This window comes from Saimiri boliviensis, chromosome 9 (genome assembly GCF_048565385.1).
Source record: "Saimiri boliviensis isolate mSaiBol1 chromosome 9, mSaiBol1.pri, whole genome shotgun sequence".
Classification (NCBI taxonomy): Eukaryota; Metazoa; Chordata; class Mammalia; order Primates; family Cebidae; genus Saimiri; species Saimiri boliviensis.
The window spans coordinates 104,565,381-104,579,859 of NC_133457.1; the positions used below are offsets into that span (position 1 = coordinate 104,565,381).

The following is a 14,479-nucleotide window of genomic DNA, read 5'->3' on the forward strand; positions in this document are numbered from 1 at the left end:
TATAGCTTTTTAATAAATAATCTTTATCAGATTGAGAAGTTTCTCTTTTATTTCTAGAATGTTTTATTACTAATTAATTACTAGATTGTCTTTATCATGGGCTGTTCATTTTTTGTCAAGTCCCTTTTCTCTTTGATACGTGTTTCCTCTTACTTCTGTTAATGCAGTGGATATACTGTTGGATTTTTAAGTGTTAAACCAACTTTATATTTCTGAGATAATTCTGAGATAATAAAAAAGTCATAATGTATTATTCTTTTCATATACACTACTGGATTTCATTTGCTCCTATTTTGTTAAGGGTTTTTGAGGCTCTGTTCATCCAGGATTTTTTGTCAGTAATTCTCTATCTTCCTTTAACTTTTTTTAGAGCAAGAGGAAATATTTATCAGATTTGGTCATTATAGTTTCATAAGTGAGTGTCATAAAATGAATTAAAGAGTGTTTCTTCTGCTTTATTTTCTGAAAGAGTTTGTAATCAATGTTATTTCTTATTAAATATTGAGAGAATTCACCTGAGAAAATGTTGAGACCTAAATTCTTCTTTGAGGGAAGACGTTTATTAACTTCTTTGACCCCATGTTTACTTGGAGAATTTGGTATGTTTTTATTTGTGTGTTGGGGAAGGGGTTTATCTTAAAATCTACTATCTTTTTTTTTTTCAGCTTTCTATTTAATGGAGTTCTGCTCTACTGAGGTGGAATCCCTTCCAACTTTTCCTGCCTTATTCTCTGACATTCAAAACCAGCCAAACACAGGAAAGTCTGCAGTGTCCAGCAGGTCCTGCTGCTCCGTCTGTCCTGTCTTTGTCCTCATCACATGACTTTCTCTGTAGTATCTATTCCTCCCAGGATCCATGTATTAAGGTCCCAACTTTCTACCCTGTCATTTTACAAAACATGTGATCTCCAACAAATATATTAAGGATGGCAAGATTTGGCTGCCTTAAAAAGCAATGCTCGCCGGGCGTGGTGGCTCAAGCCTGTAATCTCAGCACTTTGGGAGGCCGAGGCGGGTGGATCACGAGGTCGAGAGATCGAGACCATCCTGGTCAACATGGTGAAACCCCGTCTCTACTAAAAGTGCAAAAAATTAGCTGGGCATGGTGGCACGTGCCTGTAATCCCAGCTACTCAGGAGGCTGAGGCAGAAGAAATTGCCTGACCCCAGGAGGCGGAGGTTGCGGTGAGCCGAGATCACGCCATTGCACTCCAGCCTGGGTAACAAGGGCGAAACTCCATCTCAAAAAAAAAAAAAAAAAAAAAAAGCAATGCTCACAGACTTGAGAGACGGCCATCCAACTTTTTAATTGCTGTAGATGCTATGTCTCTGAGCCAATGCAAAGAGAGGGAGAGGGAAAGTGCGTCTCCATTTTTACGATGGCAGAGCTGCACTGTTTCTATGTCTTCATTAGAGAGGTTAATTGGAAATCAAGAGAGGCTATGTCAGGGGCAGCAATAGCTAGCCAGATGCCATTTTAAACTGGAATTGATCCAGCTGATTTCTTTGAAAACCTACCATACTTTGCCCAATAGACACACTGCTGACTGGCACCAAGGAAATGACTGGTATGTAAGCACACATTCAGCATTTAATAGTTCATTTTTCCCTTCCTCTGCTCCTTCAGCTGATCATGTCCTCAGCTACACTCAGAAATGAGGGATTCCCTTCACTTAAGAATCAGTAAGAGTTGAGAGCAATGGCTAAGGATTCTGACTGAGTCTTCCTCAACTTGTCTGCATTCCTGGTTTCTGCAAAGTTTTTATAAGATCCTGGAAATCCCAGGCTACTTGAACCCATTCAGTTTTCTCTGGCTCATGTGCCCCAACCATCAGCAAATTAAAACTTGGATGTGAGATGCCAATGAAGGAAAGAGAAGTATAGTCCCTTAACTGCTACAAAAAAATATGCAAGTGACATAGTAGGGGTATGTGATGAAAGGGATGAGGGGCAAAAAGGGTCTCCCTCCAGGCCTAGGAACATTCTGAATTTGATGCTTTCCTTTGGATTATAATCCCAAAAGACACAACGTCAAATGCCATAACCCCAAATGTTGAAATTCCTGAAGTCTGCATTTCTAAAGTCTAAAATCCCTAAGGTCTAAAATTCCAAAAATCACAATCACAGAATAATTGCATCAGGTTGGGGAGAACAATTACTTTGTTAGTGTTACTTTGTTTGGAAATTAAGTATGGTTTAAGGAGATGCATATGGGTGCTAAGTTGACAAGAGGTGGACTTGTGAATTTAATTTCAGGTGTCAACTTGGCTGGATTAAGGAATCCCTAGAAACCTAATAAAACATTATTTTGGGAGTGTCTGTGAGGATGTTTCCAGAGGAGATGAATCTGAGTCTGAGTGAACTCCATAGGGAAGATCTGCCCTCAACCTTGAAAGGCACCATCCAGTCAGCCAGAGCAGAGAAGGCAAATTGATTTCTCTCTGAGAACTGGGGCAGACTCTCTTCTGCTGCTTTAGATATCAGTACTCCGGGCTTGCTGGCCTGTGGACTTCAGGTGTTACATCTACAGCCCCCCAGGTATGAAGCTTCAGTTCTTGACTGATAAACCACAAGCTTCTCTGGTTCTTAACGTAAAAACATTTAAATTTCCTACATAGAATAAGAGATGTCATTTTTGTTCACCTTCATTTTTGAAAGCTAAAATTTCTTGAGATATCAGCTCTTTGCAAGGCTGCATATGCAGTGGTGACCCATTGAGGGTTTTGATCAGTCTCATCAAAATACAGGTTGTCTGACCCAGTATTTCAAGGACCACAGTTATAAAGCTGGGTGCAGGCAACTACCAACCATGATTATATGCATTCATACATTTCACTTTTTGATATATTTCTTTATGAATACAGTTTGTCTGATCATAACTGTTACACTCCTGCAAATGTTTTTAGTATACCTTGGTGTTTATGCTTATTAAAAATGTATGTTATTATTCCTTATTCTATTGCATAAATTGGCCTATGAAGTGTTCTGTCATGTTTTTATATGTTTCTCAAGGAAAACCCTTTTTAAATGTAAATAAAAGGTTTTTAAATAATTTTTTATTCTCTCTTCCAGAATTGTATTTTCAGGATTTTGATCTTTCAGGATTTCAATATTTGCAATTATGGCATCAAGATTGTATCTTCCAGGATTAGGATCAGCTTCTGAGTGCTTATAGTCTAATGCCAGGGAAGAAAGCGAACGGCCAAAATACTTAAATAGCTTAGTCTTTTGATGAGCAGCTAACTCAGCTATTTGAGTTGCTAACGTCAAAGCAAAGACCAGATTTCCAGGAATAACATTCCTGAGCAAACTTGCTCAATTTTTAAATGTTTTTTAATTGTTTTTTAATGATCATGTATTGACAGAATAGAACAAGAATTTTTTTTAATTGATGTGGAGAGAAAAAAAAGAAAATAAGAAAAAAATAAAATAAAATAAATTGATGTGGAGAAAAAAATGGTTTATCTACACCTGTAATGTCTAACATGGTAACAACTAGCCTCATGTGGCTATTAACTCATATGAAATGTGGCCAATCCAAATTAATATGTGCTATAAATATAAAACACACACCAAACACACATACAAAGTCTTAGTATGAAAAAAGGAATGAAAAGTATCTTACTAATAATGTCTCTTACAAGTTGCATGTTAAAATAATCATTTTAGATTTGTTGGATTAAATGTTATTAAAATTAATTTCACCTCTTTTTTTTACTTTTTCAATGTAGTGCCTAGAAAATTTTAAATTTCATATGTGGCTCATAGTATATTTCTATTAGGCAGCTCTAAACAATTAAAATATGGCAAAGTGTGAAAAGTTCTTGGGCATGTATATTAGTTCACCAGGGCTGCCATAGCAGAGGACCACAGATTGATACAAATAATAGAAATGTATTTCTCACAGTTCTGGGGGCTGGAGTCTGAGGTCATGGTGTTCGCAGGGTTGGTGTCTTCTGAGGCTTCTCTCCTTGGCTTGCCGATGACCACCTCCTCCCTGTGGCTTCACACAATCTTCAGTGCCTATTTGCGTTCAAATTTCCTCTTCCTATAAGGACATTAATCAGACTGGATGAGGGCCCACAGGAAAGAAAGTTCTCATTTAATCTTAATCACCTCTTTAAAAAACTTATCGCCAAAAACGGTTACATTCTGAGGTATTGGGGGGTTAGGACTGCAAGAATAGGAATTTGGGGGGATGCAAGCCAGCCCTTAACAGCATGACATTGTCCTGGGTTTGGAGCAAACTTGTGTTCAGTATTTACCAGCTATATGATCCTCAGCAAGAAATGTAATTTCTTACCATTGAAACAGGGATAGTTTATTCTATTTCATAATATGTATGTGTATATATGTATATAATATTTTACCTTCAGCATTTCTTCAAGTTATTAGGTATCTCCCTATAGTATCAATATGAAGTTTGAGGGCTGCATTTTTCCACTTCTGCCACTATACCAACATGTACTGAACCAACACTCTTAGAGTATATCAAATTGTTTCTAACTTTCTACTATTACAAACAGTGTGATAAGTCACAAGTCCATTGAGTCAGTGCCTACAAAGTCATGCTTCCGCCAGCGGTTCTACTGTAGGATAATGCCTTGGATCTTCCAGGTTCTGGTGGCTTCTGACATTATTTGGCTGGTGGCGACATTGCTCCAATGCCTGCCTCTGTCGTCACATGGCCATCTTCCTTGGGTCTCGTTGTATCTTCTCCTTTCCTGTCTCTTAGGACACTTACTGGATTTAGGTCCCACCCTCATCCAGGATGATCTCACCTCAAGCTCCTCATCTTAATTACATCTGCAAAGATCTCACTTTCAAATAAGGTCACACTCACAGGTTCCAGGGGCTAGGACTGGACATACCCCTTAAGGGAACACTCTTCAGTCCATTATGCCTCCAGAGCAGGGCTCCTTTGACGGTCCCCATGGAGTCAATTCACTTCAGTTCCATTAGCTGAATGGTGAGTGCTATTGTCCCCACTATTTGCTTGCTCTTGGCAAATAAGAAACCAAATAGTAATAGCTACAGCTAAATGAAGGAATTAGTTGTCTTGTTTCTGTAACATTCGGTGATGAGTTTCCCTTTTTTCATTTGCAATAAACATTTGTTACTATGCATGAGACAGTCTAACGGCTTAGGGGGCAGAAAGGAGCAAGTGTCACATGTTGAACACACAATGCCCCCATCAAAAACCTCCATTAAAAACCTCAGATTCGCCGGGCGCGGTGGCTCAAGCCTGTAATCCCAGCACTTTGGGAGGCTGAGGCGGGTGGATCACGAGGTCGAGAGATCGAGACCATCCTGGTCAACATGGTGAAACCCCGTCTCTACTAAAAGTGCAAAAAATTAGCTGGGCATGGTGGCACGTGCCTGTAATCCCAGCTACTTAGGAGGCTGAGGCAGGAGAATTGCCTGAGCCCAGGAGGCGGAGGTTGCGGTGAGCCGAGATCGCGCCATTGCACTCCAGCCTGGGTAACAAGAGTGAAACTCCGTCTCAAAAAAAAAAAAAAAAAAAAAAAAAAAAAAAACCTCAGATTCTAAGAGGGAAAAAGTGACTAAAATAAAATGATTTCAATAGAAAATGAGCGTTGATGAGAAACATAAGCCAAACTTCCTAGGGCATCTAAGAAAGGAGTGCGTTATTCTGCCTGGGAAAAACCAGGAGGGAGGAGACATTGGACCTGGACAAGGAGAGATGATCACTGGTCCATCCAGTGGCTCAGGAGAGAAGGGCATTTCAGGGAGAGAAAACAGTGTGTTCTGGGCATAGACTCACAAGTGTGCATGGGAAGTTGCTTGAAAAGGAGGGATGCCCCACATAGCCAAAGCACAAGGCAGCAGTAGGGCCATATGCAGAGTATCTCAATTAGAAAGTCTTATTAAAAGAAAAAAAGATAAATTTGTAAACAACACAAAATGAGGTACAGTTCAGAGCCTCCCCCCCTCCACACACACACACAAAATGCAGATCTCCCCGTCAGTAAAGGCCAAACATAAATGGGTACTGCATAATTCCATTTAAGTGACATTTCTAGAACAACCAAAATCTATAGTGATTTTTAAAAAGCAGGTCAGTGCTTGTCTGGGGCAGAGTGTTCAGGGAGGTCGCAGGTAAAAGGACAGGAAGGATTTGTCTGGGGTGATAGAAATGTTCTATGCTTTGATTGCAGTGATGGTTACCCAGGTATATATACTTGTCAAAACTCACAAACAGTCCCCTGAGGTGTGTGGATTTCATTGCATATTTATACCTCAATAAAGATGATTTTTTAAATAAATAACTAAAAATGTAGGAAGAAAAGGGAATATTCATTAAGAAATCATAACTGTAAATTTTATAAATAAAAAGCTGACAAATACCAGAAACATCTCAGCCATTCAGGAAAATAGCCAAATTATGCATTAATTAACTGCCAAAATACTTCTATAATATTGTTTTTCCTGCTTGTTTCGGCTTCATTCTCTTTGTCTCCTCCCATGTCAATAATATCATAGTACGGTTTTTAATATTAGTGATTGATCAGTTTGACTGTTGTTACTGGTAATTTAGGAAATGTCTCTCCACTTCCTAACTTTTTGCTTCTATCCTCTATATGTTTTAAGGATTGTCACAAAGTTTGGCAAAGCTTCCATCAAATTTTTTTCATATTTGAGCTCTGGAACTTGTAAGGATTTTTTCACAGACTAGCTTCCAGCTCTGTATATTTCAAATGCCGTTTCTCCGCCATACTTTGAGCACCACAGAACACCGTTCACATTGTGAAACAGCCTCTGGCCCCAAACCTTCATTTCACAACATTCACACATCACATGTGAGTCGGCACAGTAGGTGGTCCCAGTGTCCTTGGAAGTAGATTTCTACACTGGGATGATTAGCAGTTACTTACCTGTATATGGAAGTGACTGCAAATCACACAACTACAAATCTAAACTAAGTGTATCCCCAACTCAATTTCTTCTTAGCCGGATTCCCAAAGTCCTTGGGACCACTCTGACAGTATAGAAGAGACAGAGGAATGGTACAAATATCAGAGAAGAAGAGACAGAGGACTTAACCTAGATCAGTTTAAATATCTTAATTTTGCAAATTTTGCAGAACCACACGGCCATGGGAATACCTTGCTAGGACCACTAGCGAGGACTCTAAAGCTGAAACCTCAGGGTCTGCTCAGTGAAGCTGCCTCAGGGCAATGGGTGCAGTGGGCAATTTTGGGAAAGTGGTCAGCACCAGATTTAGAGAGCTTTTAGTCAGGTGCTGAAATACAGCCTTTAACCTCCAGGCAGAGGGGCTCTATGACAGCTTTTCCTTTTATGAAGAGAACAGAATCACTTTGGTTTGATGGGGGAACTCTGGCAGCCGTGGAAAGGGTTGTTTCAGGGTTATTGTCCATTTGTTTTAGTTTCTTCTTTTAACTCACAGCATTTCTCATGCAACCCCCCTCAAAAAAAAAAAACAAAAAACAAAAAAAAAAACCTACCTTTTCTATTTGTCTTTAAGTTAAGAAAACTATATTAAATACATTAAAGATAATTTTGGAAGAAAACAAAAGCCTAGCACTCCCCATTACCATGGCCAACCAATTTCATCAAGCTAAACTTGGTTAAGTCACTTAATCATTTAAGTGAACAAAGTGGTTCAGAACACAGACTACTAAGTCAAATTCCTCAGTTCAAAATTTGGCACCACGGCTTCCTAACTCTGTGACCGTAGGCAAATTATCTAAGCTCTGCAACCTCAGTTTCCTCATCCGTAAAACAAAATGAAAAATAATAGACGCTAACAAGTATAGTCACTGTACAGATAAAGTAAGCTGATTCACTGGGAGCACAGGGCGCCATTTCTGACTCAAACAATGTTAGCAGTGATGTATATCTTTGTCTACCCCTTCCCCAAGAAGATACGTTTTCTTGAGTTCCCACCTCTGCAGGCTCTTTTTCATGATTGTTTATCATTATGCCAACCATTAAAATATGCAGAGCCAAGCTAAACATCCAACTGAAAACAGCTAGTTGAATGCTTTGTGTGACCCGTTTCCTGAGAGCACTTGAGGGGAGTCATAGGGTGTCAGAGAAAGTAGTCACTCAGAAGGGACACAGAAAGACGGAAGCCAGGACAAACTGTGTTAGTCAGGACGCTGGGGTTCAGGAGACAAAAGCCCAACTCAAACATATTTAAGAACAAAGAGACAAGATTGGCCAAGTGCAGCGGCTCACGTCAGCAATCCCAGTACTTTGGGAGGCCAAGGCAAGCTGATCACTTCAGGTCAGGAGATCGAGACCAGCCTGCCCAGCATATCAAAATCCCGTCTCTACTAAAAATACAAAAATTAGTAGTAGTTCTACTACTACTAATACTAAAAATTAGCCTGTAGTTCTAGCTACTCAGGAGGCTGAGCAGGAGAATCGCTTGAACCCTGGAGGCAGAGGTTGCAGTAAGCTGAGTCACGCCACTGCTCTCCAGCCTGGGTGACAGAGTGAGACTCTGTCTCAGGAAAAATAAAAAATAAAAAATAAGACGATATTGGCTCTTACTACAGAAGGGAACTGGTGCTGCAGGCTCATCTGGATCCAGGAGATCAAATAATATTGTCAGGCATCTCCACTTTCTCTCAGCTTTGTGTGCCTCTGTGTGTTCCCTCATTTTCTCCTCTAGCTATTGTGATGCAGAAGGTGGTGGGCACGTCCCCAGAAAACCCCAGGCTGACATCACTGGCGTTTAGCAAACCCAGAGGAAGAGGGAGTATCCATATAGCCCAACTGAGGGAAGAGCTTGTCAGCTTGCCTACTGTGGCCACAGAAGGTAGGATTCTGTCCTTGGCAACCTCACCAGAACCCCGAGAAGGGGAGGGTGAGGTGATATTCCCAAGAGAAAGGGTAAAGGGATGCAAAGCAGACAGACAGATGCCACTTCACAAGTGTTCTCAAGGCCAAGGTCAGTCATTGCATCTTCAATCACAATTTCCATTTCAAGACTCATTTCCCATCCACAGGATGTGGCTTCTTGGAGGCCTCAAATGATGGGAGCTTGTCACCCACACGTTCTCCGCAGCAAGCCACCACCTGCTTTTTCCCAAGAGGCAACCTGGCTCAGAGGCCTGGGCCGTGGCTGTGGGCACCCAGTCAGGCACTGGGCGTTCTTGGGCCTGGGTGGTTGCTGAGTCAAAGGGCCGTGGGCCAAGGCTTGGGCTGCCCATCCTGCTCCCCTCAGATGGGCGGTACTGAATGCTCTCCAGGTGGTACAGGGCTACTGTGCCACTTTAATTGGAGATGGTGATGGCGAAATCTTCAGGGAAAATTCAGGTGCCAAATGCCTCTCCTAGAGGTGCATTAAAAGTATCTGGTAGTTGACCAACTCAAATAGCAGGCATCTCTGGGGAATTTCCCAGCAGAGACCTCGCCCCATCACCTCCCCCACCTCCCAACACAGAAGAAAGAATCCTGCCATCCAGACACACCTGGCTCTGCCTCCACCCCTTCCAACCTGCAGACTCTTAAGCAATTTTCTTCACCTCTCTAGGCCTCAATTTCCTTATTAATAAAATAAAAATTATACTTTTTATCTGGAATAAAAAGATAATGGTCATAGATCTATTTGCATTGCTTACTTCTACTTAAGTCAGTTTTGGCAAATTATATTTTTCTTAGAAGTGTTCCCTTTATAAAGATGTCCAATAATTTGGTGGCCAGGAGTGGTGGCTCACACCTGTAATCCCAACACTTTGGGAGGCCAAAGTGGGCAGATCACCTGAGGTCAGGAGTTCAAAACCAGCCTGACCAACATTGTATAACCCTGTCGCTACTAAAATACAAAAATTAGCCGAGCGTGGTGGTACGTGCCTGTAATCCCAGCTACTCAGGAGGCTGAGACAGGAAAATTGCTTGAAACTGGAGGCAGAGATTGCAGTGAGCCAAGGTCATGCCACTGCACTCCAGCCTAGGTGACAGAGGGAGACTCCGTCTGAAAAAAAAAAAAAAAATCCAATATTTTCGTATAAAATTATTCATGTATTGTTTTGTTATTTGTAATGTCTGTCTGCTGCATATGTAGCGAGACTCTCCTTTTCATTTCTAGCTTTCCTGTAGTCAGTATGGGTTTGTTGAACCTCCCTAATAGGCCTTCTGTTTGCATTATTAACTTTTGCTCTTATTTTGTTATTTCCTTCCTACATTCTAAACCTTTATGGGATTTAGTCTATTATTCCTTTCTTATCTTCTTAAGCTTATTATCAGCATTCAAGGTTTTACCAGTCAACGCACTGCTTTAGGTGTATTTTACACATTTTGTTACACAGAATTTCCTTTACTATTCAGTTACAAATCTTTTCTATATTAAATACTCTAGAATTTCTAATTTTAACCATGAGTTATTTAGAAGTGGGTTTTAAAATTTCAAAAACATATATTTTTAAGCTATTTTACTCACCATTATATTCCTGTTGTTTACATAGCAGAATCCTTGACACATAGTAAATGATCAAAAATAATTGGAAATCAAAAAGGGAGAGAGAAAGGGGGGAAAAGGAGGGAAGGGTTAAGGAAGGGAGATTGCTAGCGTGACCCCGATTGCTTTGACCAAAAATTCAAGAGCAGCAGTTCTGCTGCCAGGACAAATGTTAGGATGGTCAGAGAGGTAAGCAGAGGAGAGAAGCACATGGCCCCAGTTCCAATCCTGAAAGTCTCAGAGGAAGTTCGGGAATATCTACATTTTAGACCCAAACGTCCTTCCCTCTGTGGTTCCCCCTGTTCCCACACTTGCCAGCCAGCTGTCCAGCCCCAGATGAAGAAGACAGGAGCCAGAATCTCCCCCACAGTCCCCTGGATGCTCACTCTGAGGCAGCAGGACAGAGAATAAAAGAGGAACCTGGATGACTGGAGCCAAGCCTGGGAAGATGCCAGCAGGTCAGGTATACAGGCAGCTCCTTGCTGGCTGCAAAGGGCACTGCCTTCCTTCTGCATCTCTTTTGAACTGCTTGCTCATACCTTAGGGAGCCTTAACAGCCATGCATCCAAGCACACTCTCTGCAACTTCCATTCCCTGACACTGGTAGCGGGTCATCAGCCAGACTGGTCACACACACGGTGTCCTACAAGCTTTGTCATCCTGTCTCACGTTGTGTGCCACATGGTCTTCTTTAGTGCTCCCACAACCCTTAGCTCTGAACTGGTCGACAGCCTGTCTGAGCTCAGATCCATTTGGCACCCTTCCTCTGATCTGCTGTGGGATCTACGCTCCCCAGAACCTCTTGTCCTCTGGTTTCAGGGTAGTTTTAACCAATGGGAAACATGTGAGCAAGAGCGCAGAGGGGAAGCCAGGATATGTTTCTCTCTTCCCCTGTGCTCCTAGTGGCCTCTCTGGCAGTAATTACTGCCAAGGTGCCCCTCCCACAGGGCATAAACCACCATGATCTTAGCTTCTGCTAGTGGCCAGACTCTTGGAATCTGATTAACAAGATCTCCTCCCATTGTCTCCTCCCATTGTTCCTGCAGCCCAAGGGGGCAGGCGCAGCTTCCGGCTCTTACTAGAATCTGAATTGCCTCTCAATGTCTTCAGTCATTTGTGTGACTAACTCCCTGGATTAAATTTTCTTTGTTCGAAAAACCTTGAGCAATTCCCATTCCAATTTCCAGCAATTTCTTGGCTGGAAATTGACCAATACAAAACCTTTCTAATAGGTGAACCCTGAAGTGAGGTTCAGAGAATTTAAGAGAGAAGATACAGAAATACAAGCAATGAAGAAACAATAAGAAAAAAGAAACGCCAGTAATGAAAACACCAGCACAGAGCTTGAGCTCAGGTCTAACTCTGACACTTTCTAGCTGTGAGATCTTCTGAGCCTGTTTTCCCAAGGGTAAATGTGGATGATGGGTGCACCTACTGCATAGGACTGGTGGGAAGGTGAATGCGGCCACTATTTCTGACACTCGGTTCAGCAAAAAGCCTGGCACAGGGGCCACACAGCTAAACATTGGCTGACCTGGGATCCAAACTTCCTATTTGGTGCTTACTCCCCTGTGCCAAGCAGCCTGAATCAAGTTGCTCAAGATTTGGGTTCCCATGAAGGGATTTCCTGTCTTAACCCTGTGGATTGGATCCTTTCCTCAGAGATTTTCCCTCTAAGAACCCCCTTCCCTTCTCCCTCAACTGTCTCCGCCATGAGAAACAATCTCCTCACTTCCCCCAGTGAATAACTGCAAATGACTCTCGAGCTGGTTTGTCCTCCCAAGTTCCCATAAGGAACCAGGCATAGCTGCAGAGGATAACTCAGCCTCCCTGAAAGCCAGCACCCAGGAGGACTGTCAGAGACCCCAACACATGGCCCAAGGCCCCTGTGCCCTGAACCTGCTTGGAGGTGTAATTAAGTGAGCTTTAAAAGCAGCCCTGCCAGTGTGAGCTCACAAACCCCAAAGAACCAGGTCTCTAATATCCCTGTGAAAGTCAGCCTAGCCATTCACCGGGGAGGAAGAGACTGCAGCCGATGAGCATGGAGTTTGGAATCCTACCCTAGCTTTATTTGGAACACTTTGGGCCCAAGCACTCTGAGTTTGGTGTGTAATAAGTCACATCTCTACTTCCCTCCTCTGGGAGAAATAACTCCTTGCTCATCAGTGTTGAAGCCTCTACTGTTTACTATCGGTTTCAGGAATGAACCTCTGGGATCCAACAGAGACTTAGACTCAAGAAGGGAGGGTCAAGCTGGTACAATACTCACCTGAAGCCAGGGCATCATGGAGTACATCCTGGAGCAGCTGCCCTCTCAAACATCTCCATTTGGGGGTTCCTAGATGGTTTGCTCTCATGGGCATGCCCTGGCCCCCAAAAGTAAGATTCTCAGTGAATGCATGTGGTCACTGGCATGATCATTCATCCATTCATCAAAACTGCCATGATACCAGCATCATGTGCCCTACAGACAGAAGAAACTGCCCCATCCCTGTCGGGGGCTACACATACAAAGAAGCAAAGCAGACTTAAATCCACCCTTTTATGAGCTGAGTGGTTTTCATTATTTCTTGCATTTTAAAATTATTCTAATAATTCTAAACATTACATCTTCTTAGGATGCATATGATGCCAGAACCATGGCAGTTTTGATGAATGAATGAATAGTAGGGGAACATTATTAGAAAGCTAATAATCTCCCTTAACTTTCAGAGGTACCCTTATGTTGATAATCAGGTATAGACTTACGTATTTTGCCCTACATTATAAAATATATATATATATGGCTTGAGGTTTGGGGAAATAGGTTGTTTTATTTTGGTTTTGGTTTAGTTTTTTGTTGTTTTACAAAAATGGGATTATGCTATATAAATTTCTTGGCAAGTTGCTTATCTCAGTCAATAGACCACAACTATCACTTCAGATCAATCTTCTTATATTTGATTCATTTTATAGCTATATTGTATGTCATATCACAACATATTCAGTCACTCTCTTACAAGGAAGTGGGATATACATGCTCACAGGTTTAAGCCATTGTCATTTGGTTGCAGGATCTGGTATTACCCTAAGCCCATGGTTCTCAAAGTGTAGTTCCCAGACAACCAGCATCAGCATCATCTAGGAAATTGTTAGAAATGCAAATTCTGGGGTCTGTCCCAGACCTACCAAATCATAAACTCTGGGGTTGAGTCATGGAAGTCTAGGTTCTGAAGTTCTGCAGGTGATTCTTGATCACATGTTCAAGTTTGAAAACCACTGCCCTAACCTGTATCACGTCATTCATGTTCCACGAGGACTTTGTCCATTTGTTTGCCCTCCTCAAACAATTGCAGCAGTTACAGCTGGGTGCCAGTTTCTTTGCAGAAAATGTCTTCTCAATATGGAAAAATATAAGAAGTTTCTAGATAAGCAAAGTTAGATGAGATGTTCAAGCTAGCTACCCAGTTGCTAATTAACTCATTCATTCACTCTTTCAGGATGTATTGAATTCATAGTCACAGCCATAATGCAAACACATGCCCCTGTGTAATATATCTGGAAAAAGGTGACAGCAGATTTTTCTCAAATGGCCTGGGTGCCCAATGTGATTCTTCCCTCTCAGGTACAAAGAGGTTGCAGTTGGTGAGTTCTGTTTGCAAAAGACCAATCACCTGGAAAAGCAGGCATGGAAGCCATGAGAGTGCCAAAAGAATGCGGAAGATGTAGGCAGAGAGAACCAGGCTTGAATCCTGGCCCCACCTCTCACTCACACTCCCTGAACCTCAAGTTTTGCATCTATAAAACTGTGGTGACAACAAAACCTAGCTACAGGGCTGTTGATCCAAACTGTATTTTGTAGCTCCTCCAGGGAAGTTTTCCAGTCGACCTAATGCTTCTCTGTGACTGATCAGAGAATGAAAAATGAGGAAGGAATTAATGAATTATCTCATGAGAATGCCATTTTCCGGTGCTGCCTTCATGTCAAGAATTAGATAGAGCATGTGCCACTGCTATCTTATTTATGAAATCAACTGAGAGGCAATGGTGA

The 14,479-nt window shown here is 41.9% G+C and overlaps 1 long non-coding RNA gene across 1 annotated transcript in view; it reads right to left on the reverse strand.

The window, feature by feature from the left end:
* Positions 1-14,479, reverse strand: part of LOC141585698 (uncharacterized) — a 98,288-nt gene that overhangs the window by 25,820 nt on the left and 57,989 nt on the right. The window contains exon 7 of the long non-coding RNA XR_012519354.1: positions 3,905-4,047. This is a non-coding gene — a long non-coding RNA (uncharacterized LOC141585698). The remainder of the gene's footprint in view (positions 1-3,904; positions 4,048-14,479) is intronic.